Source organism: Nerophis ophidion, linkage group LG07 (genome assembly GCF_033978795.1).
Source record: "Nerophis ophidion isolate RoL-2023_Sa linkage group LG07, RoL_Noph_v1.0, whole genome shotgun sequence".
Classification (NCBI taxonomy): Eukaryota; Metazoa; Chordata; class Actinopteri; order Syngnathiformes; family Syngnathidae; genus Nerophis; species Nerophis ophidion.
The window spans coordinates 58,627,643-58,633,642 of NC_084617.1; the positions used below are offsets into that span (position 1 = coordinate 58,627,643).

Below are 6,000 nucleotides of genomic sequence, written 5' to 3' on the forward strand. Positions count from 1 at the left end.
GGACTCACCTCCAAAGTGGACTCACACTGCTGTAGGCTTTCCCTGTTCTGATTATACAACCTTGTTACAACTTTAAAAAGCTCTCCCTCCCATCACCGGCCCTCCCTGCCTCTGCAGAAGACTTGCCAGATGACAAGCATCCCCATAGCAACAGCTTCGACCACGCTCAAAAAGGCACACTGCCCCTGGCTTGTCGCTACGAGGGCACCTCACTCTGTGAAGAGACCTCATTGTTGTGATAAGGTGCTGTTTTACGGCCTGGGGTTAACCAAAGGGGAATGAAAATAGTTCATCACCTCCATCTTCCAGACTGGTGACTCCGTGACACCCCTACTTAACTTTATCTGCCCCATGACTCTCACACTTTATATATGTGCTAAGTGTATGTAAGTAAAAGCAAGAAGAGGATGGGAGTTATTTCTGTTCGAATGCTATGTCATGCACTTTTGATAGGGCAAACTCTCCTGGGACCTCACACAAACAAGCTGCTATATAAACAAAGACTGAATGATAGTTTGTCCGACTAATGACAAATTACACAAGTGGCCTGTTTACAGATTGCAAATTCCTGATCTGAAAGTGCCTAGTAAGATGTTGTTGCACACAGTTCTTGGCCAATCAAAACTAGGATTTCCAGTTCACCCACACTTCCTGCCAACAAAGTGTGCAAAACTTGGATATGTTAGCTATGAGTGCTAGTTCTTAGCTTTGCACCTGTGCCAAGTGATCCAGTTGAACCTGTCTTTTTTTTATCCAGAATGCGCATTTCTCTCTGGACCAATAAATGAAAAACTTTCAGGAGACTTCTGTTTGTTGAAACATCATCTGTGTATTATGTTTGCTTCCATGTTGAAAGTGAAGGACTCAGCTCTTTTTAATAATTCAGCGGTCTGGCTCAGCGTCGCTATTTGAGGCAGATATCCATTTACTGGGCCTTTCCTCTTCGTGGGCTTGTTTTCGCCAAATATTGGAGGCTTTCAACCTGAGAGTCAAGTATGGCATAACAGCTTTCAAGTGGGGTCCCCCCTAATAGTATATATCCAACCATGAACAGACTTTCTCCCCACTGTGAGCATATCTAACACTCCGTCACTCTGCGCGGCTAAATGAGGCAATCAAGCAAATGGTGATTGACACTTTGGCCCCAGATGCCACAACGCATTCTCGCTCTTGACAAATCTTTTTTTTGTATTATTCTTATGTAGGCAACTAACACTTCTTAAGTTTGCACCTATACGTAATAGTGGTACCTGATCTTTTTATGACAAAGTTCGTACCTCAAAACACTCGTACCTCAAATTAGCCTTGCCCCTCCATCCATCCATCCAATTTCTACCGCTTATTCCCTTTGGAGACACAGGGGTCGCTGGTGCCTATCTCAGCTACAATCGGGCAGAAGGCGGGGTACACCCTGGACAAGTCGCCACCTCATCACAGGGACAACACAGATAGACAGACAACATGCCCTATTTCACTGGTGCTTGGCCGCCCCAAAACAGCAGAAGTTTAACATGTAACATGCCTTTTAAAAAGAAAAAAAGCTACTTTGAGATACGATATTGTTTACCACATAATGTACTACAAGTAACTACAATAGTTTTATAAAGTAATATAAAAATGATGTACCTTGGGAAGCTCACAAATGCAACGTCTCCTTTGGGCTGTTTTTCTGTCCAGTAAGACTGGTAACTGTTATCAGTGTTTATGTTTCACACATACATTGTTTGAGTGACAGACAGCAGAGGTCAGAGTGGACAGCAACCGTACATATTTCTGCATAAGACCCAGTGACCCCGGATTATTAATGCTCAATGGTCTACTTTTGTAGCCAGAAGAAAAGAAGGAAACATGTTGGGGAGACCATTCCGCAGCCTCTTAATATTTTCATGGATAAATGTGTTTTGGCGCAGAGGCAGTGGACTCTTGCAGAATGTAGTAAATGTTTTAATGTCATTTTAATTACTACCTTCAACTTGAAGCTGAGGGACAGCTGGTATCTCAAAATGCTCGTATAAATTGAGGTACCATTGTGCCTACATTTTATAGTTAAACTAAAACTAGACATCATGAGACCAAGACAATTGATCAGCAATCAAACAGGACATTTCCAGAGGGAAGTGGCTACCGAGCTTAGTGTGTCAGAGTGTCATAAGTAGATTAAAACCGACATAGGCAGACTAAAAGTGTCACAGAGATGTATACTGTATGCTTTTCTGTGAATGTATTGGTCGATTAATTGAACAGACACAGATCAATAACCTACTTCTGTGGTTCTCAAACCTTTTTCCACCAAGTACTACTTCAGAAAAAACTTGGCTCTCCAAGCATCATTGTAAAGACCAACATTAAAATACAGTAGCGTAGTAGGCTTAGGTATGCATTAAAATTAAACCAGATGTTTTATTTCACAAGTATATATAATCATTTGGCCCACGGTAACATCACGCACATTTTGAACAGTAACCCTGGTTTTTATTATAAGAAAATAAAACACTGTACTCTAATCAATTTATTATTTGGCCTGCCACTAGTGGTACACGTACCACAGTCCGATAATCACTGAGCTACGTGTTTATAGGGGACTTACAGTGTGATGATTTTAATCTGAATGAGCACATTTCCTTGTGGTCAAGATAATGTGTATTGGATACCCCAAAAAGGGAAAAGCGGTAGAAAATGGATGGATGAATGGATATGCCAGTGTTTCTTAACCATATAGGGATCATTGTTGGTCTGCGAGCATGTCCTAAAGAGCCGCCAAACAATAACTGTTTCTTAGCTATGGTCCGTACTGCTACCTTGTTATAATAAACTTTTACATCACTTGTAGCCGTAATGACAATATCAAACGTTAGAAGTCTAGAGCAAAAGTCATAGAGAAGTTTCTTAAGCGCAACAATTATGACTAAATTGGTGAAGTTGTATTTTCATTTGCGCTTTAATGTTATAGAAGTGTTATTAGTTAGTTAAGAATCATATATATTATTTTGTTTATTTTAGGGTAGAATGGTGGAACAGGGGTTAATGCTGGGTTCAATTCCTTTTTGTTTTTGCTGATAATGATACGGATTCAGGTATTCCCTGAATTTCACACAAATTAATGGATACTGCTCGGTGTGAGTGATAAATGGGTTGTACTTCTATAGCGCTTTTCTACCTTCAAGGTACTCAAAGCGCTTTGACATTACTTCCACATTTACCCATTCACACACACATTCACACACTGACGGAGGGAGCTGCCATGCAAGGCGCCAACCAGCACACATCAGGAGCAAGGGTGAAGTGTCTTGCTCAGGACACAACGGACGTGACGAGGTTGGTACTAGGTGGGATTTGAACCAGGGACCCTCGGGTTGCGCACGGCCACTCTCCCACTGCGCCACGCCGTCCCGTTCACATGAGTGGTCATGTGAACTTTTGCGGCGCATGACTGCTGACCTCATCAAACCGTGCATTGCTTCACAGGACAAGAAGCTTGCTAGCTCAGTGTGTCCGCTGTTTGAAATTATTTCCATGTTTCAACTTCGGTTGTAAATTTAATTTTTCTTACATGTAAAATCTGACAAATTTACATATCATGTTTAGCAGGGCTATTTAACTGGCTTTTTGGGGGGCAAATCTGACCCAGGAATGACACCATATACCCCCCAAGATCTGTTCAAAACACATCCCAGTCGCTTCACACTCTGCTGCGAACCGATCCATTGAGAGCTGAAGATCTTGGCCAGATGAAGCCACCAGGACCACATTATCTGCAAAAAGCAGAGACCTAATCCTGCAGCCACCAAACCAGATACCCTCAACGCCCTGACTGCGCCTAGAAATTCTGTCCATAAAAGTTAGGAACAGAATCGGTGATAAAGGGCAGCCTTGGCTGAGTCCAACCCTCACTGGAAACGGGTTCGATTTACTGCCGGCAATGTGGACCAAGCTCTGACACTGATCAAACATGGAGTGGACCGCCACATTCAGACAGTCTGTTACCCCATACTCTCTGAGCACTGCCCACAGGACTTCCCGGGGTACACGGTCGAATACCTTCTCAAAGTCCACAAAGCACATGTAGACTGGTTGGGCAAACTCCCATGCACCGTCAAGGACCCTGCCGGGAGTATAGAGCTGGTCCACAGTTCCACAACCAGGACGAAAACCACACTGTTCCTCCTGAATCCGAGGTTCGGCTATCCGGTGTAGCCTCCTCTCCAAGTACACCTGAAGAGACCTTACCGGGAAGGCTGAGGAGTGTGATCCCACGATAGTTGGAACACACTCTCCGGTTCCCCTTCTTAAAGAGAGGAACCACGACCCCGGTCTGCAATCCAGAGGTACTGCCCATGCGATGTTGCAGAGTCTTGTCAATCAAGACAGCCCCACAGCATCCAGAGTGTTAAGGAACTTATGTAACTAAGGTGTAGGTGCAGTCAGTAGTCATTTGTTCAACCTCTTTAGTTACACTAGTGGTGTTCCTCAAGGTTCCATTTTATTTTCTCTCTTTTTTATCATTTGGGCTATTCAACTGGGGCCCACGAGTAAAGTTTGAAAAACCTGTGAGAGACTCACATTTTTGGAGAAGGTCCTTAAAAGCTGCAGAGAGCTCTTGCAACTCTAAAATGAATAATAATATAAAATAAATAAATTAATAAATAAATAGATCAAAATCAAAGAACTCTGGTTTTCCAGAACATACAAAGTAAGACTATAGTGAACATGTGCAGCTTTTCGGAAATGTTGATATCGGTATTGAAAATAAATTGCTGTGGACAGTATTGACATATGCCATATTGGTAAGAAAGCCAATAGGGACGGCGTGGCGCAGTGGGAGAGTGGCCGTGCGCAACCCGAGGGTCCCTGGTTCAAATCCCACCTAGTACCAACCTCGTCACATCCGTTGTGTCCTGAGCAAGACACTTCACCCTTGCTCCTGATGGGTGCTGGTTGGCGCCTTGCATGGCAGCTCCCTCCATCAGTGTGTGAATGTGTGTGTAAATGTGGAAGTCATGTCAAAGCGCTTTGAGTACCTTGAAGGTAGAAAAGCGCTATACAAGTACAACCCATTTATCATTATTCATTTATCTCTGCAATAAAATAAACTTAAAATATCAACCAATAGAGAGAAAAGCACAAATACAATCACACAGAAGATGACAAACTTTCCTTGAGAAAAAATATTTTAAAAAGGTGTTCTTGGTGAAATATACCACTGAAACCACAAAACAAAACAAAAGCTTATCTGCATATTTATCCAGATCTTCACAGAAATCCTCTTTCTTGACCTATGTTCTACCGTTTTACTTCACACCTTTAACCAGATCCTTGCCATTCTTTGTGAATGGTGAAATGGTTATTGCACAATCACAACAACAATACAACTCTTCTTTACGCTTTCCTCCTCGCTAAAACAAACATTTTGACTTTGATTTCAGGTATTTAATATCACTTTAGTTTCAGTTTGAGCAGCAGACTAGAACAGTGCTGGGGGACAGACAACAACCACGAAGAATGAGAGCAAAGAAGAAAGAAAACCAATCTACCATAGCATGTGACTCTTTTTCCACTCCTGTCATCCTTTCAATACGTTTGTACCTTCTCAAATAAGCAAATGTCATTCAGGTGTGCTCACAAGCCTCAGAGGGGAGTACAACTTGCTTTGAAAAGGCATATAGTAGGGATGTTCCGTACAGAGTTTTCATGCTGCCGATTTCCATACCAATCATCCATGAGAGAGATTGGCTGATACTAATACCAATACCGATTACATTTATTTATGGTGAGTGCTATGTTGGCCCTATGATGAAGTGTAGACTTGTCCAGGGTGTTGTCCACCTTCCGCCCGAATGCAGCTGAGAAAGGCTCCAGCACTACCCGTGATAGGAAATGGATGGATGGATGGGTGGAATGCTTTTTATAGTGTATCAATGTCAGCACAATATTCACAATAGTTTGATCAAAACAATGTCAATAGGACAAAATAACTAAACAAAATCAAAATTACTTCTTATT

General features: G+C 42.3%; 1 protein-coding gene across 8 annotated transcripts in view; it reads right to left on the reverse strand.

The window, feature by feature from the left end:
* Window positions 1-6,000, reverse strand: part of sorbs3 (sorbin and SH3 domain containing 3) — a 73,616-nt gene that overhangs the window by 63,713 nt on the left and 3,903 nt on the right. The window contains exon 1 of one of the 8 annotated variants that reach the window (XM_061906701.1): window positions 9-62. The exons of the other annotated variants lie outside the window; for them this stretch is intronic. The gene's annotated coding sequence lies outside the window, so the exon portion shown is untranslated. Of the gene's footprint in view, window positions 1-8; window positions 63-6,000 lie in introns of those variants that run through there. 8 annotated transcript variants of the gene reach the window in all.